The sequence below is a fragment of the Canis lupus genome, chromosome 30 (assembly GCF_003254725.2).
Source record: "Canis lupus dingo isolate Sandy chromosome 30, ASM325472v2, whole genome shotgun sequence".
NCBI lineage: Eukaryota > Metazoa > Chordata > Mammalia > Carnivora > Canidae > Canis > Canis lupus.
In genome coordinates, this window is record NC_064272.1 from 12,285,643 (window position 1) to 12,313,433 (window position 27,791).

The window sequence follows — 27,791 nt, forward strand, 5'->3', positions numbered from 1 at the left end:
GAGACAGACTTTAAGGAATATTCCCAAGCAGCTGCCAAAACTCCCTTTGTTTCGGGGGAAATTCCCTGTCTTCTCAGGTCCAACGTGGGCTGCCTGTTCCCCCTTGTTGGTGGGAAAACATGGGTCCGCTCCTCTGTGGGAGCCGATGCGCTCTAGAACCAGGAGCCCTTTCCCTGCCTTCTGGCAGCACCTCCCTCTTCTGCCTCCCCCTCTCCCTCCCCCTCCTCCTGTTTCTGCAGCACCCCGGTAGGGCCTGCCTAGCTGGCTTCTAGGCCATCCTCGGTACCTCAGGTGCAGGGGCTCCTCCTCCCCTCACCATCCAGGAGCAAGAAGAGCACCCCCTGGACTTAACACTGCCCACTCCAGATTCCCCACCAGTGTCTCAGGTAAAAATTGACAATGGGTAGCAAATTGATTGACTTTAATTGACTTTAAGTGGATCCAGGTGGGACATAGTAGGTACTTAAACTAAATTTGTTGGTTTAACTAACATAGGTCTTGAAAATTATCACTACTAAGCCTGAAAATTTTATTCTATTGAGGTTTATTGAAGGTCATATAAGCTCTGTTATCTCTTTGCAAATTGTTAGTAAAAAACAATGGCTAAAATGATGGTTAATTGTCTGTTTCCGAGTTTCATAGGTTGTTAAGATACCTTTCAAAGTCTTTGGTAACCTGAAACCTTAAAGTTAGGCTTGGATGATAAATGGGATTAAATTCATTGGACATCTAGGTCTTTTCCAAACAGGATAAAGTGCTGAAGCATTGATTAATGGACATCAGTTTGTGCTTTTGACTTCTGATTGCAAAGGAACGAAGGATATTCGAATCTGTTGGTGAACATGCTTTGTACTTAACTGTTTCATAAATTTGCCGTCTAAAGAGTTCTGGTGTGACAGTTCAAAATTTGTTACTCCTTAGTTTTCACTGGAGACTAAGGCTTCTAAGAGTGAAAAACTCTGCTAAATATAATTAAGACTAATGGGAATAAGGGAGGCAACTCTGTATGTAGAAAAGTAGAAGATGTGTAAGAAAAATATAAGGAATGGGAATATATTTCTGTTCAAGGTAAAAGAAAGCAATTTTGTCCTAAATGAGACTGACTGGAAAGAAATGGCTTGGGACAAATTCTGAATGCAAAGGAAGGTGTAGAAGGTAGAAGGTTTGTGAAGGGAAATCCTTGGAAAGGAATTTTAGGTGTGGTCAGGACAGACTAAGATAGAAGTGAATGGAAATACATGGATACCCATGTATTGGGTAAAGAAAGTCTGCTTTCTATTCAAGAGTTTTCTTGATTTGTTGGTCTGCTCTTGATAAGAAAATCTAAAGGGGTGTTTTCTCTTAGCCTGCCCACAAAAACCAGTTTCTATGTTTTGCCTTTTATCAGGTCTTTAATCCTATTTGGGTGTGTGCTTTAAAACTTTCTAAGTTTTTATTTTTATTTTTATTATTTTTTATTTATTTTATTTTATTCATGATAGGCACACAGTGAGAGAGAGAGAGAGGCAGAGATACAGGCAGAGGGAGAAGCAGGCTCCATGCAGGGAGCCCGACGTGGGATTCGATTCCGGGTCTCCAGGATCGCGCCCTGGGCAAAGGCAGGCGCTAAACTGCTGCGCCACCCAGGGATTCCCCCCCCTCCCCTCTTAAAAAGCCGGCTCGCCCTCCCCTCCGCGCGACTTCCCCACTCTTTCCCTCTCCTGCGGGCCGGGCCGTGGAACCTCGCCCGAGAGCCTGTCCCATTAAAAGCCTGTTTCGACCAACTTTTGCCTGGCCTCTCTATTTCATTTCACTACCGATCAGATTAAACCTGACATTACTGAGTTAGTTAGGCAGCATGGCAGGGAGGGTTTAGGGTTGCAAAGCCATGGTCAATTATTGGGGCCAATGAGTGCTGGTGGTGGGTCCCGAGTGGATTGTTCTTATGGTAGGGTCCTCACTGTAGCTCACTGCCCTTAGTGTTCAGCCTAGTGTTGTTGCCAGGCTTTCTATAGCTCTTGATCATTCAGTATCCTTTGGGTAAATTCCCTTTCTGCTTAGGTTTGCAGGGATATATGTTACATATTTGCAACCAAGAACCCTGACTAGTACTCCATGAATTGGGAAGGAACTTGGTTTTCCCATGATTATATATCCCCTTTGCATGGCTTCAGTATAGTATATGTAACGCAGTCCTGGATTGTCTCCTAAAACCCTCCTTATGCCTCTATGCAGAGAATAGCAGTGTGGTTCGGAGCTCTCATTTCACAGTACAGGGTTTGCTCTCTTTAGACAACTGACTCTCTTGTTGAGCAAGCCATTTAACCTCTCTGAGCCTTAGATCCTTGTGATAAAAAGGATACTACAAAACATTTGTGTGCAGCTTAAAGGCATTTAAAATAATGTCTGTTCCATGAGAAATTGTCAGCAAGTACTAGCTGTAAGTAGTAGTAGTAGGAGAGATGATGAGGATGAGATGCTGCTGCTGCTAATATCAGTATTACTGTGTGAGAGAATAATTATCTATGACTCTCCTCTTAAGTCATGCAGATGTAAATGGTAGAGTTAGGATCTACTCTATTCTCCTGGCTTTCCATAGTTCCAAAGCTTTGTGATTAAACATAATGCAGTGGCTCTGAACCTTTTGTCCTGCATGGCTCATGTCTACAGCACTCCCAATGGCCTTGTCTAGAATTTGAAGATGCTCTTCCTATACTGTACTGGGGTGGTCATGTTTAAACCTATGTCCATTTTGGTGAACATTAGTAGCTCATACCTTACCTCTGTTTCTCTCTACTTAGATCCCTGCATTTTTCCTATATCCATTTCTATATCCTCATCCGAGAATTTCTGCATGGTGAGCTGCTGCTTCTGATGGAAGTTATGCTGATGGAAGTTTGTGTGTTATATCTCCTAGGGCTTGGGTGGGTAGGAGACTGAAAATGATAATTAAATAATCTAGTTGGTACTACAAGGTGGTGTTCTGATGGTAGTAGTGGAAGGTTTTTCTTGAGCAAGCATCCAGGAAGATGCAGCCGTGGAACCAAGAGGCAGCAGAGGAAAGTGCCGAGAGGGCTCCAGCATTTTGAGATGGAAGAGTCAGATATATCTCCTCCTTCTCCCCTTCCTCCTCCTCCTCCATTCGCTTCTTCTTCTTTTGAGAGAGAGCGAGAGAGTGCGAGTGCATGTGCGGGGGAAGGTGGAGAGGGAGAGAGAGGATCTTAAACAGGCTCCACACCCAGCTTGGAGCCCAACACAGGGCTCAGTCTCATGACTCTGAGATCATGACTTGAGCTGAAACCAAGTGTTGGATGGTTAACCGACTGAGCCACCCAGGTGCCTCTTCACTTGTTTTCTCTAAGACTCTCTTGTTCAAGAATGTTGCGGGTACCAAAGCAACAACAGATACCATAACAGATGAGAAGCTTAGCCCCAGACTCCAGAAATGTGAAATATCACTTACTTTATATCATATAATTCAGTCATTCTTTCTCTGCTAGATAATTAATTCAGCCATTCTGAGGGTTCTCCAATTACAATGCCCCCCACCCCTGGCCTCTGTCTCATGGATTTGGTTCAATGTTTCATGTATTACTTAGTGCCATGTTTGGGACATAAGGAGAAACTGCAGGACCTCTGATGATGGGTCATCTGTCTTTAAGCTGAGACGTCCTATGCCTTTGTCCCTATATCGTTTCAAGTGTTGGGATACTATTGCTTCCTAAATATTCTGGGGCTCTGAAAGTCTTTGTGAGTCCAGGGTCTGTACCTAGGGTGTCCTGTACCCACAGCACTTCCTAGCATGTTGCTTATTCCCTGACTGTGATGCCAGGAAATGGAGTCTGGATCCTTGTTGATTTAGCACACAGCTCTCTCTTTTCAGTCTTCTTGAATTTCTATTCCTTTTCTAGTCTGGGGAGAGTCTTGTACTTGCTCTTGTACTTTCCTTCCTACATCCTCTGGGAACTTGTAGAATTCTTCAGGAATTATTCTATTTTTTGAACCACATGTCTTCCTTGGGCATTGAGCAGAGTTCTGCTACTAGCTTGAATAAGGGAAGAGGAACTATGAGGAATTCTCTATACTCATTGATTAAATATCCAAAGATTTTCTAACAGCATGAGCAAATTTGAATGTGATACTCTGAAATTTAGTGTGAGTCAGCTCTATTACTACCAGTCAGTTTCTGGAGAAGTCAATTTGCTATTCTGTGCCTCAGTTTCCTCATTTGCAAAAAGTACTCCAACTCCCTAAGCTCAAGACACTGTTATGAGGATGAATGGATTAAGAGATACTAAGTGTTTTGAGAAAAGAAAAAAAATGCTACTACAGATACCTGAAATTAGTAAATGAAACCCTCAGGACTCATAGGAATGCTGAAATATTTTGTATTGGCTATAGTATTTTGATGTTGAATTTGTGGAAAAATATAATCACTGAGGAGAGGGTGAGGGAAGTGAAGAATGAAAACAAAACCTCATATGAAAAGATAATAATGATGTTTCTCATCTCAGAATCATCTCCAAATTGCCTGTTTTCCTCCCATCAAACAATTGATGGGCAATGAGATTGTGCTTATTTGCAGTTAAAGCTATTGCAATGTTGACAATTAAATGTACAGCGGAACAGAATAATGGAGCAGTCCCGTTTTATCACCAGTGTTAGCCATTTTCTCCACAGGGCACAAAAAGCTTGTGGGAGAGCACTGAGCTCTGCATGATTTGTATGTAAAATGTATCCTCTTTGTAGCCTGGAAGTGCCTCAGTGGGGTCAGAAGTTTGTGTTGGGTCATAGTGGATCTGCTGGTCATTGCAGTCACTCACTGATAATTGCTCTGGCCTTCATTCACTCCTGTCCTCATTTCTTTGATTTGACGAAGAAATTGACTTAGAAGAGTCTTTCATGACTGCTATCAGCCTCAGGGTGTGAGAGTTTTCCACCTTTATAGCCATTGGGTTCAGAGATTTCTCCACCAGTGACCTTGAGACTATAGCTTTTCAGTTTAGAGACTAATAATGGCCAGAAATGCAGCAACAATAATGAAGAGAAAGTACAGCAGATACTATTGATGCCTTGCCCCTACCCCTCAGCTTACCTGGGTTCATCAGCTGCTGTGGGACACAGTTACTTCCTACTTGTAGCACCCGTTTCTCTTTTGCTGTGCCTGAAAATTTGCTTTGGTGCTGCTCAAATTTGCTTCACCATTGTAGGTCAGCCTGGAAATATGTGTGTGATAGTTTCATTCTCAAACAATGGGGCATCTCAATCAGTAGGGGACAAACCAGTGGCTTCTTTTAATGCAGTAGTTCTCAAAGTGTGGCCCCTGAACCAGCGATATCAGCGTCATCTGAGAACTTGTTAGAAATGCAAATTCTTGGGCCCCATCCCAAACCTACTGAATGGGAAAGTCTGAGAATGGAGCCCAGCAATCTATGTTAACAAGCCCTCCAGGAGATTCTTCTGTGTCCTCAAGTCTGAATACTGTTGCTTTCATGGGATGATTCTAAGGTGGCTTTCATGCATTTTCTCAGTCTAGATGGGCTTGAGCCACTAATACATCCTTTATTGACTCTTCTTCCTTCCTGGTCTTGCTTTGCCCACCTCCTTATTTTTACTTCTGAGGATCATCTCCCAAACAAACTACTGCATCCAAACCCTTTTCTTAGGGTCTGTTTTAGGGACTTACAAATTCAGGATGAAAACCACCATGTGGTGAAGGTTTGCCATGTGTTAGGTGTTTTTTTTTGTTTTTTTGTTTTTTTTAACGATTTTATTTATTTATTCATGAGAGACACAGAAAGAGAGAAAGAGGCAGAGACACAGGCAGAGGGAGAAGCAGGGTCCATGCAGGGAGTCTGATGTGGGACTCGATCCCAGGTCTCCAGGATCACGCCTTGGGCCAAAGGCAGGGGCTAAACTGCTGAGCCACCCAGGGATCCCCCAGGTGCTTTATATATATATATAATCTCCTTTAATCCTTCCAGATATAGAAGCCAAGGCCTAGCAAAATGAATTTATTTGTCTAGAGTTATTGCTTGTATGTGCTAGTCATCATTTGTTTACATCTCTTTCTGACTACAAAATGCATACACACACTGAGGACTGCAAAGCCAAACAATTCATACATATACTGAGTTAAGAGGATGAAATTTGGAGTCAAATTTTTGTGTTTATTTATTTTTTTAATAAAGACATTTTCAATTTATTCATGGAGAGAGGCAGAGACATAGGCAGAGGGAGAAGCAGGCTCCTTGGGGAGCCTGATGTGGGACTTGATCCTGGAACTCTAGGATCACGCCCTGAGCCAAAGGCAGAGAGACGCTCAACCACTGAGCCACCCAGGCATTCCAATTTTTGTGTGTTTAAAAGCCAATTTACTATGTCATAATTATATAACCTTGGGGAATTTTCTTCACTTCTCTGAATCTCAGTTTTTTTTTTATCTGCACAGAGATAAGCATAGCCACCTCATGGTAGCACTCACCATAGCATTCATAACATTGTTTACACAGGAAACCATGGTGGCTAAATATGGTTTCATTTAATCTCTACAACACCTTGAGGTGGGTGTCCTTTCCATCTTTATTTTATTTTTTTTATTTTTTTATTTTTATTTTTTATTTATTTTTTTTTAATTTTTTATTTATTTATGATAGTCACACACACAGAGAGAGAGAGAGAGGCAGAGACACAGGCAGAGGGAGAAGCAGGCTCCATGCACCGGGAGCCCGACATGGGATTCGATCCCGGGTCTCCAGGATCGTGCCCTGGGCCAAAGGCAGGCGCTAAACCGCTGCGCCACCCAGGGTTCCCTTTATTTTATTTTTTAAAAGATTTTATTTATTTATTTGAGAGAGAGAACAAGCATGAAGGGGGTGCAAAGGGAGAGGAAGAAGCAGACTCCCTGCTGAGCAGGGAGCCTGATGATGCCAGGCTGGATCCTAGGACCCTAAGATCATGACCTGAGCTGAAGGCAGATACTTAACCAACTGAGCCACTGAGGAGCCCCTTCATTATATTATATTATATTATATTATATTATATTATATTATATTATATTATATTTATTTATTTATTTAAAAAATATTTTATTCATTTATTTATTTTGAAGTGGGGGAAGTAGAGGGAGAGCACAATCAGTCTCCATGCTGAGCATGGAGCCTGATGAGGGGTTCCATCCCATGACCCTGAGATCATGGCCTGAGTCGAAATGGAGAGTCAAGACTCTTAACCGACTGAGCCACCAAGGCACCCCTCATCTTGATTTTAAACAGAAGGAAAGTGAGCAGCCTGAATTTGCTTTCCCAACTCTCTCCTGGTAGGTCCCTAAAAACCTCAAGCAATTCTTGCTCAGTACAAATGTTTGTAGAAACATATTTTTACATTTCATCAAGAATATTCTGGTGAGATGAGTGTCGCTTTCTTACCATCAGGAAAAAAATCAGTACTTAGAAACATCATGCAAATTTAACAGGTAGTAGGCAGGAACACCCTTAGCAGTGCCTTTTATAGCCACAGAACCATGCATGATCCCAGGCCAGAGAGAAAGGAGCTTGGAGCTGGAAATGACCTTCAAGATAACCTAGTCTAGCTGCCTGATTTTATGGATGAGGAAGATGTAGAGGAGTTAAGGAATTTGTCCAAGGTGATATTCCAGTTTAATGGGGCTCAAAGCAAGCCCTAGTCAGACTAATGGGAAAGTACACCAGGACAGTACTGGCCTCTTTTTCCTGGCTTGATTCTAGATCATGAGACCTGTCTCTGCCGTATTAGTGGCAGCTACAGAAAATCCCAACACATCGAAAAAGCATATTTTTATTGCTGCAAAACTGTTTACTACACTCATTCCCACCTCCAAAAATCACCCCATTCAGAGGGGCCAGAGAACTCTGTCAATGTGAGCCTCAGTGCCTCTTGGTTTAAATAAGACACCTGAAACTGATTCCTTCCCTAGGTGCCCAGAAATTCTTTCCCTAAAAAACCAGTGAGGATGTGGCTTCTGGTTACCTTTTCCCAGCTGCTCAAGGGCTTGGTAAGTTCTCCACAGTTTCCCCAAAGTGAAGAGAAGAAAGTGACCTGAAGCCCAGCAGAACCCTGTCTCCCATTGTTATGCTCAGAGGCCTTTGAACAGATGTCCGATGTCTACCTGTGGGGGAAGAGTGACTGGTTCCCAGAACTGCCACACTACACATTAATGGTGATCCCTAGAGTGGTAATAGCAGAGCTGTGCTGATTTCCTGCAAAGACTGACCATGTATTTCCCGATTTTCAGGCAGGCAGGATTGTAGGATAGAGAGGCACCTACTACTGCAGGACACAGCAGAGACTTGACTTACCTGCCCATGCAAAGTGTCAGTGGAGCTTCATCCAACCCTAATTACCTTCCTCACTCCCTCTTGGGCCTTGAACAATAAGAAAGTTTCCTAAATGTTCCCAAGGCCAGCTTTACTTCAGTTGGATTGTCAAAGCACAATTAATGTGTTCTAAAGCAGGGTATTAGTTGGGACTGCAGCACTGTAATTATTAATTTAGTTATGTGTTGTGTGGTGTTATATGTTGAAAATGTGAAGACTTAAAACATCTATATTTGAACGTTAGTGAAATTTGAAATATATTTCTATAAAAAGTAAAAATAGAGTATTTCTGTATATAAATCTCTCTCTCTCTCTCTCTCTCTATATATATATATATATAAAGTATTATATATAGCATCAGAAATCTCACTGGAGAAAAAGGTAAGGAGCTGTAAGGATGCCCTTTAGGATAGCAGGTAAGGGGGTGGGGTTGATCACAGTATAAAATATTATTAAATAGAAACAAAATAAGAGCCACTGATGGCTTCACCATGTATAAATTTGACCAATCCTTTTTAAATCCATTTCTATTTCCTGCCTGCACCTCCTCCTGGGGGTAATGAATTCTGCAAATTTATTACCTGCTGTGTGAGGCAATACTCCCATCAAGCACACGGAGAAACCAGCTCTTCCAGCCAAGAAAGGTGAGTGAACTCTCTGCCAGTTATTTCTGCTTATTAAGTGTGGCAGGGCCATTTGTGAGGTGGAGGGATTTTCTGACAAATTGTGTCATTGTGATGCATCGTTTTCACAAATTAAGTTACTATGCAGATTTAGGAAGCTTGAGCAATTGGTATAATTTTATCTTATGGATACCAATTGTATTTCCATCTTTAAAATGATTGCTAGAGAGTGGATAAAACTGATGGTTCCGGGACACCTGGGTGGCTCAGCGGTTGAGCATCTGCCTTCAGCTCAGGGCATGATCCCGGGGTCCCAGGATCGAGTCCTGCATCAGGCTCCCTGCGAGGAGTCTGCTTCTTCCTCTGCCTGTGTCTCTGCCTCTCTCTCTCTCTCTCTCTGTCTGTGTCTCTCATGAATAAATAAATAAAATCTTTAAAAACCCCACAAAAACTGATGGTCCCCTTGCCGGTGAGTAGGGCTTCCTGGTATGCATTTTTGTGTTAGTTTCATTTTTGACCCTTGTTTGTGTCTTTCTTTCCTTTTTCTTTTCCTTTCTTATTTACTTTGAATCTATGTTTTCTTGCTATTTCTGAGATGCAGTAAACCATTTTTGAACGTGAGGTGAGGAGTTAACAAAGCAGAAACAGGCAGATCTAGACAGAAGCACACAGATGGAAGGAGGCAGGGACATGGAGAAGTGACTAGGAAAAGATGCTGAGGGGCAGAGACAGGGCCAGAGAGGGATGTAGGGTGTGAGACTTGAGTAATGCAGGGACTTACACCCTTCCTATCACTACTCACCTCAGAAATGTAGCATTCTTTGTTGACTGTTCCAAAGTTTCATGTTTCAATAAATTGATCTCTGAATAATGGCCAACAAGTGATAAAATACATCAATTACTCAACCAAATGACAAAGCCATCAATAGTCCTGTAGAAGCAGAATACATGACCCGTATTCAACTGCATTTTTTTCTTAAGTCAGATTTACCTAGGTATTGATTAAAAAGATTTTTTTTTTTAATTCAGCTGTAGCAAATGACATCTCACCCAAAGCTTTGGAGCTGCTGACTTTAACTGAGCAGTTCCAGTAAGAAAATAAATTATGGGCAGATAAGATACAGGACAGGAGGTGGGATTCTAAAGAGTAAAGCTGTTTATTTTTATTTATTATTATTTTTAAAAGATTTTATTTATTTATTAGAGAGAGAGAGTGAGGGCGAGTGAGCACAAGCAGTGGGAGCGGCAGGCAGAGGGAGAGGGAGAAACAGGTACCCTGCTGAACAGGGAGCCTGATATGGGGCTCCATCCCAAGACCCTGGGTTCATGACCTGAGCCAAAGACAGATGCTTCACTGACTGAGCCACCCAGGTGCCCCAAGAGTAAGGTTACTGATTTATTTATTTATTTTGAGTAAGGCTATTTAGAGTAAGCTTTTACAATTTCACTTTCCTTTGCCTTTCCTTTTATTGCTCATCAGAACTTTTTTTCCTGATCCCTTTCTTTCATGGGTTCCTCAGCCCAGTTACTCAGATTCTTCTCTCTCCTTCAAGATTGCATCCCAGGCCACTACTCCTTGGGTGCCCCAAGAAACTCAATTTTGTCTACTTTATTCAGAGCCAGCTGGCTCTCTGCACACCCTACTAGACTCTAGTCTTTCCTTTCCCTTCTATATTCAAAGATTCATCGATGTGCAACAAAGCTCATTTTACCTGTCATGAGTCTTGGGTTTAAAAAACAGAAAACAACTTTGGCTAATCTAAGCAGAAAAGGAATTTATTGGCAGGTCATAGCAACTTTTAGAATCAAAGGAGAGTTTATAGAGACAGCCTCAGAAAATGGGCAGGAGGCAAAGAAAGCTCAGCAGGCACCAGAGTCATGCAAAAGAACAGTCTGGTTGGGATGCTACTGTGGCACCACCGAAGATGGACAGCTTGCTGTTGGTGGTGCTGCTACCACCATATACAACATGACAGCCACTGCATCCTTGATTCCATCATTGCAAATAGTTTCCATCTTTGAATCTTGAGGGAATAATAAAAAAATGCAGACCCAGATTGGCCTAGCCTGGGTCTTGAGATTGCTCTGCTGATTAGAGAGTGGGGACAGGGAACAGTCCCTCTTTCACTGCTATAAGCCCTGCCTCCTTCTAAGCACCATACTGTGCAGAGGATTTCCCCTAGCTGGGAAGGATGTACAGAACATTGGGGAGCCAAAAAAGGGGGAAATATCCCATGGAGCCTTCTGTTTCTGGTCCTCACCATTTAAATCACTTGGGGCCCTACAGGATTTGGCAATTACTCTGAACGATGTCAGAAGTCCTTAGAAGGTTTAGAAGAGAAGAGGGGCATGATCTGACTTGTGTTTAATGGAATTGCCTGGATTCTATGTTGATAATAGATTATAGGGGCACAGATTTTTGGGACAGGCATCCTGTTATTCTGTTGGAATTTTTAATAGCAGTATATTCCTTTGTACTCCTACTCTCCTTCCCTAACCTGATTTTATCCCTTGGCCTTCAAAAATGATGTGTCCCATTTAAAAATAGCCATTTCGAATCTGCTTTCCTTTTAATTTGATAATTTCCCTGCACTTTGGCTAGTTTTCAGTCTGGCCCTAGGAGTTAGTGTCTTAGATAATCAGTTAGGTCTGCCATTTTGGTTGTTAACCAAATGGGTGAAACAGATCCTTAACATCAACCTAGCCAAGAAGCAGATTCTCCTCTACACATAAACATGAAGGATGACCGTTTTGGAGACATGCAGTCTCCCTCCACCCTATCCTCTCACTTACATGTTTATGAACTTAGTGTATAGAATTCCTAGCTTAGCAATGGATTTGAGAAACTTCTAGTTCAGACATTTTGATACAGCCAAAGACTTGTGAATTATTGTCTGCATAATGTTCAACTCAAAGTATATATTTTAACCTTGAGTCCCTTGGCTGGCTTCCCATCTGCTAGTCTTTATCTATGCATTGATTGAATAAATGGAAATTGACTTGCCTTCTCACACACTGTCCTAATCTCCCAGTGCTGGCTCTGCTTCTTCTCCTCATAGTGTTATTCCACCCATGTGCTGAATTTACCTGTTCTAAGGATGGTAAGAAACATGACCTTCCCAAGAAGGTCATTTGCTTTCTCATTAGCTGAGTCTTCTCTAAGTTCACACATGCAACAAATGTTAATTCTCTTGAGGTTTATTTTTATTATTATTTTTTAGGTAGGCTGAACACTCAGCATGGGGCTTGACTCAAAACCCTGATACTAAGAATCACATGCTCCACTGACTGAGCCAGCTAGGTGCTCCGATTCTCTTGAGTTTTACTCTTGAAAGCCATCTTGAGTGGTGCCTGGATGGCTCAGTGGGTTAGGTGTCTGCCTTTGGCTCAGGTCATGATCTCGGGATCCTGGGATTGAGCCCCATGTCTGGCTCCCTGCTCAGCACTGAGTCTGCTTATCTCTCTCCCTCTGCCCCCTCTCCCCCTCCTGGTGTGCACGTGCGTGCTCTCTCTCTCAAATAAATAAATAAATTTTATATATATATATATATATATGAAAGCCATCCTGAGAAAAGTGCATAGGGAGCCAGTAGCCCCTAAGTTTGGATGGTTTCTTTTATTTTCCTTTATTTTTCTCTAACTATACCTCTCCCCCATTCTATTTAAGTAACTATTTACTTCCTTAGGTGGCTCAATCCACATATAGTTTATTTTTAGTTTGGATGAAATAATGAAGTTTGGAAGTGGAATATATAGAAAAGGGAGTTCAAGTATTAGTTATTTGATAAATATATGCTGATTTGATTTGATTGTTTTTCTCGCTCTTGCAATGTTTTTGTAATAGCATTCTTAGATGCTATTTTTTAGTAACAAGAGAGATTATGAGAGAGAAAGCTTCAATTATTTGGGAGCAGAGAAAAGAGAATACTAAACAATGATTTTAAAACCTCTGCTATGTGTGACTCTGAGCCAGGGAAAAGTAAACAGAGATCATAAGCAGGCCCCACTTTTGCCAGAGTAGGTTTCTAAAAACTCTCATGAAGGAAATTTCATTTCCCTTTTTAGGGCTACAATTCTTGACTAAAAGTGTAACATATAAAACAGTCTTGCATATGGTAATATATAAATATATAATATTTACAAAGGAAAATATTATAAAATCAATCTAATCATTTAAAACAGATTATATTATAATTTCCATAAAATATTAATAAATATACTGTATATATTTGCAACAGAAGGCCCCACAAAATATCACAAAACACATATAACCTACCAAATATGAATCTATTGTTTTATAAGTGACCTAAAACATGTCAGTTAATTCTCTCATGATTATTATATCCAATACCTATTTTGTTTTCATTTTTATTGTTTAGAGGATTTATAAATATAATTTTGATGGCTTAAAAGCAGTGGTTTCAGGCACATGTATCAAGGAAAAAAGAAGTTATCTTTATCTGTGCATCTATTACAGAACAAAGTAATTTCTACCAACCCCAGAGCTATACCCTCGACAGGCTCCCAGTAAATCATTGCTTTGTGTTGTGGGCAGAAGTGATTGTGTATCTTCCATGGAAAACCAAAGCCATGTTTACTAATAAAGGCCTCTCTCTCTTTCAGGTTACACTAGGGAGATAATTCACCTTCTCTTAACCTTTAATGCTTCAGCTGGCTCTGCCCTATTGCAGAGTCCACTGCATTTTCTCTGCAGATAACACTCTAGACCACTGATTCATTATATCTCCACTGCCACCCCCTAGTGCCAGCCACCGCCATCTCTATCCTGGACAACAGCAATAACCTCCTAATTATCTTCCTGTTTCTACTCTTGCTTACCCTTCAGTCCATTAGTCAGAGTAATCTTAAAACATGTAGATTAGATAACATTTAAAGCCCTCCAATGGCTTTCCATTTAACATAGAATGAAATTGAAATTTTCTGCTGCTGCTCATCAGCCTAACACAATCTGATCTTCCCTCTCCTCTTCCTGTGCTGTTCCGTGCCCGACTGGCTCTTCTCAGCTCATGAACCCTCTTTCAAGAGTTATGATTCACCAAATCCTTTCCGTTTCAGGGACTCTGCGCTGCTGTTCCTTCTGTCTCCCTGCCAGGAATTTTGCACTCCCAGCTATTTGTGTGGCTGGCTCCTTTCCTCCCTAGCACTTATTACAACTAGTAATTATTTTGCTTATTTATCTATTTATTTTATTGTTTACCTCCCACTAGACTATAATAATAGTAGATAACTTTTATAGAGTACTTGCAATGTGACATGTTGACAGGCAATGCTGTTTAACATGAATTAACTTGTTCATTATAACAACCTTATAAAGTAGGTGCTATATTATCACCTATTTACAGATGGAGGAACTGAGGCACAGAGAAGTTAAAGTATTATGCTGTAGGTCACACAGGCTGGAAGATGGCAGGGCCGGGATGTAAACCCAGGTGGTAGAGCTCCAGCTCCCTGCCTTTCAATTCTATGCTGCGTTGCCTGCATGATGGCATGTCTGCCTTGTTGACCATTTGTACCCAGTGCCAGCACGTGTCTGATCATGGTGTAGTAAGGACAGGTGTCCCAGTTTGAGGTAGGTGAGAATCAACCGTATCCATTGAACCACTGGGGCAGGGCAGAGGGAGAGAGAAACTACGCAGATGAACTTCCTCTGTAAAGAATGCCATAATTTTTGGAAGGGAAAAGTAACTGAGTTGGCCTAGTGTCCAATACTCAGATTTCTCACAGACAACAACCCCTACTGATCCTGCCTGGGGCCTCATGCAGAGAAGGAGTGTGCAGATTAGTGATAAAAAGATGTTTTATTCACAGATGTGTAATAAAATTGTAGCACAAACTGTATTGTTTTGGGGGCACCTTTAATGGAGGAGATGGGCTTTCTCTGCTTATTTTCTCAGCTCCTCCTTTGCCAAGAAGCACCATCACAAAACCTTTAGGGTACCAGTGCAGGCACCAGAAAGGGGCATCTGTGACCAATGGAGACTGTGGTGAGGTCAGGTGGAACAGGGAGCTCTTGCCAGCAGAAAGAATCATGCGTCAGCAGTTCCTGTGCACTTTTCACCAAGTGTGCATGATGTGCATATGCATGTGTATTTGCAGGGCCTTATATCTAACATGAAAAGATGAGGCCTAAATTCACTGGACTTTGAGTTAATATTGTTACTATGACTTCACTGGTGCCATAGCTGGTGAGGCTGGGGAGAGCTTTGTAATGCTTTCACTCTATACACATTTAATGAACATATACTTACTGAACACTTACTATGTTTTAGGCACTGTGATAGGTACTGTTGATACTGAATATTAATGACCCCTGGCCTTGGGGAGCTTATAGTAGAGCTTAAATCATAGGGGATATGGCTATGTAATGTGAATCACAAACATGTGATAAGTTATACTGCAGAGGGAAGTACAGAATGCTTTGGGATTCCTCAGAAAGCAGTACCTACTTCAGACTGAGGATGTGAGGAGGAAGGGCAGAGAAGGTGACGGTTGATCCGAGTCTGGAAATAGAACAAACCTGGACAGAAAGGAAGAGGTGAAGAGGACCTGAGTGTGTACAGTCTTGGAGGCATGAGAGAGTGTGGGAAACCACAGGCACCGAATATCAGTAGGAGAGTAGGTGTCAAGATGCGATTGTGGGCAGGCTGGTGGGAGCCAGATCATTGGCAGTTTGACAGGTTTGGATTTTATACTGGGGCAGGGAGATCCACTGAATTTTTTTAGACAGAGAAATGCTAGTAGTAGATCATGTTTTAGAAAGGCCAGGGTAGGGAATGGCTGGACAGGAACTAGAACGGACATGAGAGGCCAGTTAAGAGGCTGCTGCAGTAATTCAGATGGCAAAGGATGAAGTGTGAATGGAAGCCAGCCGATTGGCTGGAGACAGTGGCAGGGACTCTCGAGAATTTAGGAGGTAGCATACACAGGACCTGGCAACTCTTTGGATGTGGGGTGGGTGAAAAGCAATTTTAACATTATCAGTTTCTCACTTGACTGACTTGGTGGATGGGTGGTGTCATTTCCTTAAACAGGAAGGAGAGAATGAAGAATAATTTGTGTGTGTGTGTGTGTGTGTGTGTGTGTGTGTGTGTGTGTGATTTCAATGGAGATATCCAGTGGGGAGGATTGTAGAACTGGTATACAGTAGGAACTCATTGTATGTTTGTCCATTTAATAGAGATGGTAAAGCTTTTGTGGGACTTGATAGAGCCACCCGGTAAGAGTATACAGCCAAGAGATGAAGACTAAAAGTGGTCCTAATTTAAGGCATCGGGGGTGTGTAGGATTCTGAAAAGGAGACATAAGGAGTAGTTAGAGGTAGGAGAAACTCCAGGAGAGAGAAGGGACCTGGAGGCACATCTGGGAGATTTCAGAGGGGGTAGGCATCACTGATGTAGAAACATCAAGTAAAGGAGGAATCTAGTTTACAGATTAGGGAGAGATTGGCCAGAAAAGTTTATTATTGACCTTGCACCCTATACCAGGCACTGTAGGATGCACCACACTTATGCTCACACAAGTGTACCTCAGTTAGGGTTCAGTGGAGTGGTGGAGACTGAACCAGATTGCACTCAGTTGATGAAAGGGTAGTTTATGAGACAAGGGGGACTCAAGTAGAGAGCACACTATTTTTTAAATTAATTAATTAGAGAGAGAAAGAGAGAAAGAATGAGCGGGAGTGAGGGGAGGGGGAGAGGGAGAAGCAAGCTCCCTGTGAAGCAGGGAGCAGGATGCAGGGCTCGATTCCAGGGTCCTGGGATCATGACCTGAGCTGAAGGCAGACACTTAACTGACCAGGTACCCCAAGAGGGCACTCTTAAGGGTAGTTAGTTGGTATGTGCCATAAGAAAAGAGATTGAGTGAAAATCAGAGGGATGTTGTCTTGAGGGAATTTTTCTTTTCTTTTTTTTTTTTTTAATATTTTATTTATTTTTTCATGAGAGACACACAGAGAGAGGCAGAGACATGGGGAGAGGGAGAAGCAGGCTCTCTGTAAGGAGCCCGATGTAGAACTTGATCCCAGGACCCTGGGATCACACCTTGAGCCAAAGGCAGATTCTCAACCACTGAGCCACCCAGGTGCCCCATTGAGGGAGTTTCTCCTTTTCCTTTCCCTTCCCTTTGCATTCCATTTCTTTTCTTTTCACTTCCCTCTCTCCCCTCTCTCTTTCTCTATCTTGCTTTCCTTTCTTCTTTTTTTTCCCCCTTTCTCTCCTTCTCTTTATTTATTTCTTTCTTCTCAGGGTAAGGTCTTTGAGAAAGTGGGAAAGATTGGAATGGGAGCTCAGGTGGGAGGACTAATCCTGAACAAGAGGAGGAACATCTGATGGGGACAGAGGTGTGGTTAGGAGTGCAGGCAAAGAGGTGGAGATGGGAGAGCAAAACATGAAAGGGGTTCATTCCTCCCATATCCATTTTTCTCTTTGGGCAGAGGGTGGGGAGATGGTTAGACAATAGGATTTAGGAAGGGAGATAAAGCTTAGAAATTATGAACATGAGAAATGAACCTGGAACATGTAGAAGGATTGTGAAGCACTGTGAAATGTGGAAGGCTTTTGATTTCATGCTTATCCATCACCCAAAAGTGTGTGTGTGTGTGTGTGATTCTCTCTGTAATGGTCCTGACGTGGAATGGACAGGTGGTCAGCGGCACCAACCCAAACTGGGGATTTGCTGAATATGTGTGACAGACCCTTCAAAATCTAACCCTAGGTAGAAGTCGCAAAGATGAGTGAACAACAGTTGCACGCAGACTGCCAGCCCATAGTACTAAAACTTTGCTGAAATAATAGAGAGTACTTCACTCTGTTGGAAATCCATAAAGCCCAGCTACTATTTCACTGCACTCTAAGAGAGCCAGATGGTAGAGTTCAACCCAGATGGCTGGAAATCCAACGAATGAATGAGTGAAAGTATGAGTGGTGAGGTGACTCCTACTGGGCAGAAAGAATGAAATATAAAGCAATTAAAGGTGTGGAATGTGGCTTTCTTATAATTACTTACTATGTACATTAACTTTCTTTGTGGAGGCACACAGATATATATTTTTTTCTAAACCCTGAGTTTTCAGTTCTGTGATAAAGAGGATGTAATGAGAGAAGTAACAGAGCCAGGGAAAAGTTACAGACCCAAGGGTGCAGCTGTTGAAGAAGAAACTCCTCCAGCCTTTTGGGTGGTGGGGTAGGAATTCATGCAGTGGTAATAAAGGCTGAGGGCACTCCGTTTTTCCGCCTCCCCCCAGCTTTTTTGAGGCATCATTAAGAAATAAAATTATAATATACTTAACAGTGTGCAAAATGATGATTTGGTATATGTATACATTATAAGATTTCCATGACCAGGTTAACACATCTGTCATCTTACATTGTTATTTTTTTTTTCTTTTGGTGAAGATGCTTGAGATCTGCCCTCTTAGCCAATGTCAAATATACAGCATAGTATTATTGACTATTGTCACCATGCTGTACATTAGGTGTTCAGAACCTATTTACCTCGTAACCGAAAGTTTGTACCCTTTGATCAACTTCTCCCCATTCCCCCCACCCTGAGCCAACCATCCTGCTCTCTATTTCTAAGAGTTTGACTTTTTTTTTTTAAGAGTCCACACATAAGTGATGCTGTACAATATTTGTCTTTTTCTGTCTAACATCGCTTGGCATAATTAGCCTTCCAGGCTTGTCTGTGTTGGCACAAATGGCAGGATTTCCTTCTTTTTTAAAGGCTGAATAATATTCTGTTGTGTATATTAAACCATATTTTAAATCGATTCATCTGTCGATAGACACTTAGGTTGTTTTTGTATCTTGGCTCTTGTGAATAATGCTGCAATGAATAAAGCAGCGCTGATATTTCTTTGCGATAGTGATTTCACTTCCCTTGCATATATATCCAGAAGTGAGATTGCCAGATCATATACTATTTTTAATTTTTTGAGGAACCTCCATACTGTTCTCCAAAGTGGCTGCACCAACTTACTTTCCTGCCAGCTGTGCACGAGGGTTTCCTTCTCTCTGCATCCTTGCCAGCATTTGTTATCTTTTGTCTTCTTGATAATAGACACCCTAGCAGGTGTGAGGTGATATCTCATTGTGGTTCTGATTTGCATTTCAGGGAACTCTGGTTTTGATGCTGCTCTGAGCTGTGTTTTATCACATAGTTTAATGTGGGCGTAAGCTGCCATAGAATTTTAGAGCTGGAAGGAATATTTGTGCATTTGCATGCCAATCAGGGTTTGACTCATAGCCCAAAGACAGCCACATTTGCATTCCATCTCATAAGAGACTGACTGCCAGTCCCTTGTGAAGCTTTCTGTCAGTGGTTGGTGGAATCTTCTGTGAGGCTATCTGACCCACCAAGCCCCACTGCTTGCTGCTCTCTAAGCTAAAGCCTGTTTTTCGGCCCCACTTGAGATGTACCAAAGTCTACTTTTTGCAGAAGATAGAGTCACCCTAGGTGATTGCACTGCCTCATCCTGTCCCTTCACCCGCACATGAATTTCTATCACAGATAGAGGATAGAAGTAGGATTTAGGTATTCTCTTCAGGGGTGTCAGGCAGGAGTGGCTCCTGTTAAGGACCAAAAGGCTTCTAGCTGGCTCTACTGGCTTTTACATCCTTCTGCACTCCTCGCCAGAGAATTGTGGGGATGATGTCATTTCTCATACAAACTCCAAGAAACTGCCACTTGTATCTGACTGCCTAGTAAAATGACTTCTATCAATCATTATCCTTGCCTAATAGCACTGCGACGTTAAGAGCAAACAGTTCCCGCCAAAGACTTGGGATTTTTAATATAGTTAAGTGTTGGTCTGTGGTCAAAGGTTCCCTTCCCTCCCACCCCCAGCTGAAATCTTGTTAATTCTCGGGAGCCCGTCTGAGCTGGAACAATCCGAATGAAGGCCTTTGGGGGCAAGCACACGGTGAGCCTGCAGGCTGAGCGGCGTTCAGCGGTAGATGGCGCTCTTCCCTCTGGATCCAGGCCAGTTTGCTGCGTGGGACCCGGCCTGTGTCACTTTCCAGGCAGCAACATTTAGAGGCAAGAGACGAAAAAGAGGACCTGCCTGCTAATCCATCAAAAGCCAGATGTCACCCCCAGCCTCAACAAATGGCTATTTGAGTTTCAAGCAATGATTAGCTGTGTGCGTAGATTAATAAAAAAAAATCTAGCAAGCATCGTACATCATAACATCAAGCTTCCATTTTGGCCAAAGTGAAGGTACACCTATTTCTGGAAGCATCCTAGGTAGTCAGCGACGAGACTTCATTGTTGTCTTTTTAAATACATAATTGTCTCAGTTTTCATAGGACTTCTTGCTACCTTTCACGGGCCTGGGGCTCAGTTCCACAACCTGGCCATGCCCTAGTTGGGAGATTCTGTTTTACTGAGCTTAAGCAAGTCTTCATATAACCCTGTCTATAAAAGTTTCACTATTTACAAAGTAAATAGGTATTTTCAATACCTGGTTTGAATCCTGCCTCTTCCCCATCGCCCCCATCCCCGCTTTCTTCTTTTTTTCCAGCTGCATCATTTGCTTGTGTGTCTAGCTCTGATATCAGGAGGCAGGGAGTTCTGGATTAGGGATGATGTCAGACTAGTGGGGAATGAATTGATTAAGAATCCATATTTTCTATAGATTTTTAGCATTACTATAATATTGATGTCTTGCATCATTGTGTTCCATCCATGTTCACTGTAGAAAAATGAGAAAATGTAGCAAGTAAAAAAAAAAAAAGTGGCATTCTGGTATATTTACTTTTAGGCTTTCTCTGTATTTTTCTCCCCTCTCTCTCCTTTCCACTTATAATGCAGGCGCACACATCTACACAGGTGAAGGATGTCAGGGTTCTGGCAGGAAGCAGTAGCACAATGCCTGGAGGCTATTTACAAAGGTGTGGCAGGGTTTAGGAAAACTGATAAAGCACCCAGGAGCTCCAGGAAGGAGCTGCTAGTAGCCTTTACCTGAAGACCCTGAACCAGGAAGGTTAATGAGTGGTTTGCATCTCCTCTTGCCCTTTCACTTCCAGTACAGTTCCATCAGTACAAGGCCCCAGCAGAGGCTCTGGGGACAAAGGAGAGTGAGGTCTGTGTGTTTATTCTGTGGGCTCCCCCCATGCTAATTTACCAGGGGGCGCTGGGTGGCTCCACTGAAGGCACAGCTGCTGTTCTGGGCAACTTTCTTCATGCAGCTCTTTCTCGGAGTTCTGGTCACCTTGCCCTTGCAGACTCCTTGCTCTTACTAGCTCCTGGGTGTTCCTCTATCCCTTATTCATTTCCCTGCACTCCTGCTTCTGTAAACAGTTGCTTCATCAAATTTTTTTCAATTACCTGGCTTGAGAGTTTTTTTCTGTCTAGAACCTGATACTCCTATCTTTCATCAATTCTCATTATTTCTCAGCCATTATATTTTGGTTATTATTTCTATATCATTCTCTAATTTCTCTCTTGGAATTATAATGAGAAAGATTTTTTTTTTTTTAACTTTTTCATGACTCTTAACTCATGGAAACATCTCATCTCATGGAAACATGAGATGTTTTCCATCTCTTTATCTTTCATTGCTGTGTTTGTTTTTTAAAGATTTTATTTACTTATTCATGAGAGACACAGAGAGAGAGAGAGGCAGAGACATAGGAGGAGGGAGAAGCAGGCTCCCTGCAGGGAGCCTGATGCAGAACTTGATCCCAGCACCCGGGATTACAGTCTGAGCTGAAGGCAGACGCTCAACCAATGAGCCACCCAAGTGTCCCTCATTCCTGTGGTTTGGATGTTTTCCTCACATCTGTATTCTTATCAGCTGTCTCCAATCTGCTCTCTTACCTGTTGAATTTTACATTTTCACTTCTAGAAGTTCTATTTGGTCATTTTCAAATCTGCCAGTTCTTTCCACGCAATGCCTGTTCTTTCCTTAAGGTTTCAAGTCTTTTTATTGTATCAGTTGAAACATGATTATTGAAACAGTCCCTTTCAGGTTGTCATATTGAGGTAGTTTTAGAATATAGGTGAGGTTTGTGGGTTGAGGTCTAGAGCTGACAACCAAGAAAGAATTCTTGAGACTTCTTTGGTGCAAAATGGTAGTTTTATTAAAACACAGGACAAGACCCTGGGGCAGGAAAGCTGCTGCCCCAGGCTTGTGAGGGATTATATACCTGTGATTATATACCTGGGAGTTAGGGTAGGTAAGGAAAAGGGAGATTTTCAAAATAATTTTTGTATGCTAAAGAGTACCTACAAGAAATTGGAGGCCTTACTATTGTCAAGTTAAGGTTGTTTTTCCCTCTAGTAAAGCATTAACTTAAGATAGTTGGGAGTTTCCTTCTGGAAGTCCAGTTGTTGATAAGAATGTTTTTTTTCTTGTAAATCATGGAGACATTTTGTAAACTGAGGGGGACTCAGGTTTATAGGACTATAATCTCTATAAGTTAACTATTTGTTCTTCCTTTGCCTTAGCTTTAGGGCAGCCAGGAATGCCTGAGGAATGTCACATGGATCCCACCTGAGGGGATAGGGGGAGCGGGTTGTAGGGTGTCACCTTGTGCTTTGTCCTCCGCTGGCCTTCCCATTGACCACCCAAATCTTTCTGTTTGCAGTGACTGCTGATTCTGCTTCATGGTGACCCCCTTTCTCCTGTGCTCTGGAATTTTTAATTTTGAGCTCATTTTCAGCCAGAATGTATTTATTTGTGTGTGTGTTTGTGTGCCTTAGAATGTTTTGTATGTTTTAGGGTTTAGAAGGTTTGTTCCTAAACAGCTTGGTGTTTGCTTTTGCTGGAAGTCCCAGGGGTTTCACCTATGTGGAGCCCATATTTACATAATTTCTTGGCTGGAGATTCCTATACTGTGTGGTTTTTATGAATCCAGACCCCCCACATACATGTGTAGACTAGGCCGGGGGCTGCTGTTTCTATTGGGGTATCTTTTCCCCATGTACAGTGCACAGACCAGCTTTCTTTAACCTTCCCTGAGCAGGTGAGTGGATCTTTTGTCTTGTTCCACTTCACTGAGGGATAGCTCTTTATGAGTCCTGGCTTTAAAGGGAGATTTCAATTCCTCCTCCCTAAATTGTACATTCTGAGACTAAGCTTCTTGCTCCTTGGTGGATGTTAATCCCCTGCCCTTATTCATACGCTTAATTGCTTTGGTTTTGTGTTCCTTCCTTTCTGGCTACTGGGGATTTTCCTTTCCTTTCAAGCTCAGCTTGGTATATATTTCTTTTAGTTCTTTACCCAGCATTTCTATGAGTTTTTACTAAGGTAAGGTTCCATGCTTGCTTTCCAAAGTGTCCCTGTATACAGTTCTGTGACTTGCCTTTCTACATAATCACATTTTGATATGGGAAGATGGCTACTCCACGTAGCTTTTATCTTTAATGACTATATGGCAGAAAGAGTTTGAAATAGAGGTTATAAAGGGCTATCTTTAGAATCACATTTCCTGGGTTAACATTTACTATTAAATTATTGACTAGTTCTGGAACTTAAGCAAGTTATTTGAACTCTCTATGCCTCTATTGTCAGGTCTAGAAAGTGGAGATGGTAATATATCTTTCTTGCAGATTTCCTAGGGAGGTTGTAATGAATTATTATGCATTTGGTGGCTTAAAACAACAAACGTTTTGTCTCACAGATCTGGAGGCTGGAAGCCTAAGGTCAAGGTGTGAACAGGGCCATGCTCCCTCTGGAGGTTCTAGGGGAGAATCTGTTCCTTGTCTTTTCTAGCTTTCGGTGGCTGCAGGCATTTCTTGGCCTGTGGCTGCATCACTCCAATCTCTGCCTTAATCTTCACCTTGCCTTCTCCTCTGTGGTATTCATCTGGAACTCCCTCTGTCCATCTCTTATTGTGTATCTTGATTCCCATGTAAATCATACCTGATGCTGGGCTTAGGGAAATAGCTCGCTCCTGTGGCCATTGGTGTGTGTCTCAAGCAGGCACTGGTCTTTGATTCCCAACAACATCATACATTTACTCATTTGTTTAATCCTATAATACATTTAAAACAATTTCAGAATTGCTGTGCCAATACCTATACAAGAAACAAAGATATTATAAGAGTTAAAGGGGTGGCCCAGTTGGTTAGGTGGCCAGCTCTTGATTTTGGCTGGTCATGATCTCAGGGTCCTGGGATGAAGCCCTGAGTCAGGTTCCATGTTCAGCAGGGAGTCTGCTTGGGCATTCTCTCCCATTCTCCTTCTGCCCCTTCTCCTGCTCACTCTCTCTCTTTTACTGTAAAATAAACAAATCTTTAAAAAAAAAAAGTTTAGGATTTGTTTGTAGCTCTTGTTATCATTCCATCTTACCCAAGACTGGGGGACTTACAAATCTTCCTTGACTTATGATGGGGTTATGTCATGATAAACCTATAGTAAGTTGAAAATATCATGAGTTGAAAATGCATGAAATGTACCTAACCTACCAAACATTATAGCCTAGCCTATCTTAAATGTACTCAGAACATTTACATTAGCCTATAGTTGGGCAAAATAATCCAGCACAAAGCCTATTTTATTTTGTCTTATTTTATTTTTTTTTAAGTAGCTCCATGCCCAGCATGGAGCCCAATGTAGGGTTTGAACTCATGACTTGAGATCAAGACCTGAGGTGAGATGGAGAATTGGTTGCTTAACTACCTGAGCCACCCAGTGCCCCTACAAATCCTATTTGATAATAAAACACTAATAGCTCATGTAATTGATTGAATACTGTACTGAAAGTGAAAAACAGAATGGTTGCACAGATACAGAATGGTTGTAGGTTTACCTTCGTGATCACATGGCTGACTGGGAGCTGTGGCTCACTGCCCCTCTCCAGCATCATGAGAGAGTATTGTACTGCATATCGCTACCCAGGAAAGAAAATCAAAATTTGAAGTACAGTTTCTACTGAATACATTTCTCTTTTGCACCATTGTAAAGTTGAAAAATCGCCAGCTGAACGATCACAAGTTGAGGACCATCTGTACCGTCAAATACTGTGCTCATAAGTTACTTGGATTAGTTCTTCCTTTTGACTTTATCTCTACCGTGGTTGTAGAACTCACTTAAAATACAATTTGTTTATTTGTTTTAGCTTGGTTTTAGGTTTTTCTTTCCTCTATCATTGTTTCATTTTATTTTTTGGATATTAACATGATCCCGTAAATCAGAACTATACCAAAAGGTATACTTGGAGAGGTGTCGCTCCCTCTTATATGTCTTCTACTCTGTTCTCTTGCCTCATACCTTGTAAGTAATCAGATTGTTTTCTGTTTTATCTGTCCTATGTTTCTTTTTTGGTGAAAAAAAATATATACACTTTTTATTTCTCTTTCTTACACAAAGTATGTTCTTTTGCATTTTGGGAAGATTTTCTTAATGGGAGAGACAAATAAGAAAGGATAAGTTACCACCTTCACTATTTTCAGATTTATTTTTTAAGATTTTATTTATTTGAGAGAGAGAGAGAGAGAGAGAGAGAAAGAGAGAGAGAGAGAACAAGCACAAGCAGAAGGAAGGGTAGAGGGAGAGGGAGAGGCAAACTCTCCTGAACAGGGAGCCCAAATCGGGGCTCCATCTCAGGACCCTGAGATCATGACCTGTGCCAAAATTAGATGTTTAAACAACAGAGCCACTCAGGTACCCTGTTTGTTTGTTGTTGTTGTTTAAGTTCTCCTTTCTGGCTTCTCTCAAAATATTTAAAGGGTGGAACTGATCATCTGAGCTGGGGTGAATTTTAATGTGCACATGAATCACCTGGGCTGACGTAGTAGGTCTTGGGTGGGGCTAAGATCCTGCATTTCTAATATGCTGCCAAGTGAGGCCAAGGCTCCTGGTTTGGGACCACATGTTAGTAGCCGGCCCCCAGACAGCATGTGGGTGTGACTGCATCATGGGGGTTTCCCCTGGCACTCAGTGAACCTCAGACCATAGTTCCCAAAGTAGCTTTTAGAGCAAATACATGTTTGTCTGAACTGGTCGGTTTAGTTCAGAAAAGGAGCTAGTTTTTATATGACTGATGCTTCACTTTGGGGGTGGTGGTGATAGTATGCTGGAGGAGATAAACAGGAAATGTGACTTCATATTTTGATGAAATGTAAAATATCTTTCTTACTTATTTTCTCCTCCTATTTCTCTGTTACCTTTCCTGTCCTCTATCCAGTGGCTTAATAAGCTGCTTGTTTTGTTGTGTTTTTACAGAGGTTCAAGTCCTTTGGGCAAGGATGTTAATTATTGAGTAATACACCAACTTTTCTCTAAAAGGGTAAAGATAGAGCATGACCTGTGTTGTGGTGTACTATGACAAAGGGGATACTGTTTAAACCCAGGTACTCAGGGTAATCTATCCTCTGACTCCCAGTAATGGAAACAAATATGGTAGTGTTTTAAAATGCACATTTTTCAGACCTTACACTTCTACCTTCTCATACAGGCACTTGGTTCCTCCTCATTTTGGGGAATTCTTGGATCCCATCTCACTTGTATTCAGGTTTAAGCCTGTTCTTGCTCATTTCCTCCATTTCTTTGGGGTTTGACACCCGCATCCTTTCCATCACTTTCCTCTCTCCTGGTTATCCTCCTATAAACCCCACTCTCCTACTTTATACAGGCAAAATAAAACAGAAAATCTTGCATATCAATAAATATCAGGAGCAGGTCAGCAGCCCACTAGTTTTGCAAAGAGTCAAACGCTACTCTAGTTGGCTATTATGACATTGAAAAATTAAGCATTTCATTTATTCCTAGCTTTCAGTTGGGTAAAGTTGTGTCCAGAAATGTACAGAGCATGCCTATGTTTCATTCTAGGAAAGAATGGCAATGACTGTTCTGGGGTTATAGCTTCTAATTAGTGAAACTACTTTAGTACTTACTACCTCCCCCGACAAACCAAAAGTCCAATTTATAATAAGAGCCTTTGCCTTTTTACTCTGGAATGAAGCTTAAGTAGCTAACCAGACTGATTCCTCTCTCACTGCATGAGGTTCTTTAGTCCTTACTGGACAATAGTCATAATCTAAAATCTATTACATGTAATTTCAACATCATTTAGCACAGCTGTCAATCTGTGAAAGCAGAACCCACACACTGAGCTTCCATGGAGACCAAATCATCTTCCTTCTAAACAGGTCATCTGAACGGTTGGCTGGAGGTCACTCGGAAGAGAGCACAGGGGAACTTTGGTTTGCATCCCTTTGTTCCTGGCTACTTACCTTCTCATAAAAATACGTCTTCAATTTACAGACATAGCGGCATAAGCTCCTTCAGCAAGTGCAAATATTTACTTGGGAGAGGAAAACAAAATAATGTCTGAACCAGGGCTTTCATTTTCTGTTCGACTTTGATGTTACCTTTTTATTTGAAGTCCACGGAGAATAATAAATTGAATTCCTTTTGTAAAAGTGAGGCATGGGAAAGGTTGGATTAAAATTCAACTCAGTTTGGAAATTAGTCGAGGAGAAAAATGCAACTATTCACTAATAGAATGCATATGGTCTATACATTGTTTTTAAAGCATCATCTTTTTTTTTTTTTTTTGGCAGCATATTGGGGAAGAAATTTTATGTATATATGACCAAGTTGCTGATTGATGGAGTTCATGGATGGCTTTTTTGAAGTGAGAGCAATCTAATCCTGGAGCCACAGAGCCACTCCTAGATGTCACACTAGATCTCAGCTGTCAATATGGCACCTTATTTTATTGCCATTTTCTTTTGCTCTTGGCTTTCATCCGTTATTGTTCTTCAAATAGCTGGACCAAGCTGTAGCATGTTGTGAACACATTTTTTTCTACAGATATAACTGAGGACGGATGTCACATGTCTGTGACGGTTACTTTTAGGGAACTTT

At 41.7% G+C, this 27,791-nt stretch overlaps 1 long non-coding RNA gene across 8 annotated transcripts in view; it reads left to right on the forward strand.

Moving 5' to 3' along the window:
• The window catches only part of LOC112675985 (uncharacterized), a 175,350-nt gene that overhangs the window by 76,768 nt on the left and 70,791 nt on the right, over positions 1 to 27,791 (forward strand). The window contains exon 8 of one of the 8 annotated variants that reach the window (XR_004810936.2): positions 7,934 to 8,566. The exons of the other annotated variants lie outside the window; for them this stretch is intronic. This is a non-coding gene — a long non-coding RNA (uncharacterized LOC112675985). Of the gene's footprint in view, positions 1 to 7,933; positions 8,567 to 27,791 lie in introns of those variants that run through there. 8 annotated transcript variants of the gene reach the window in all.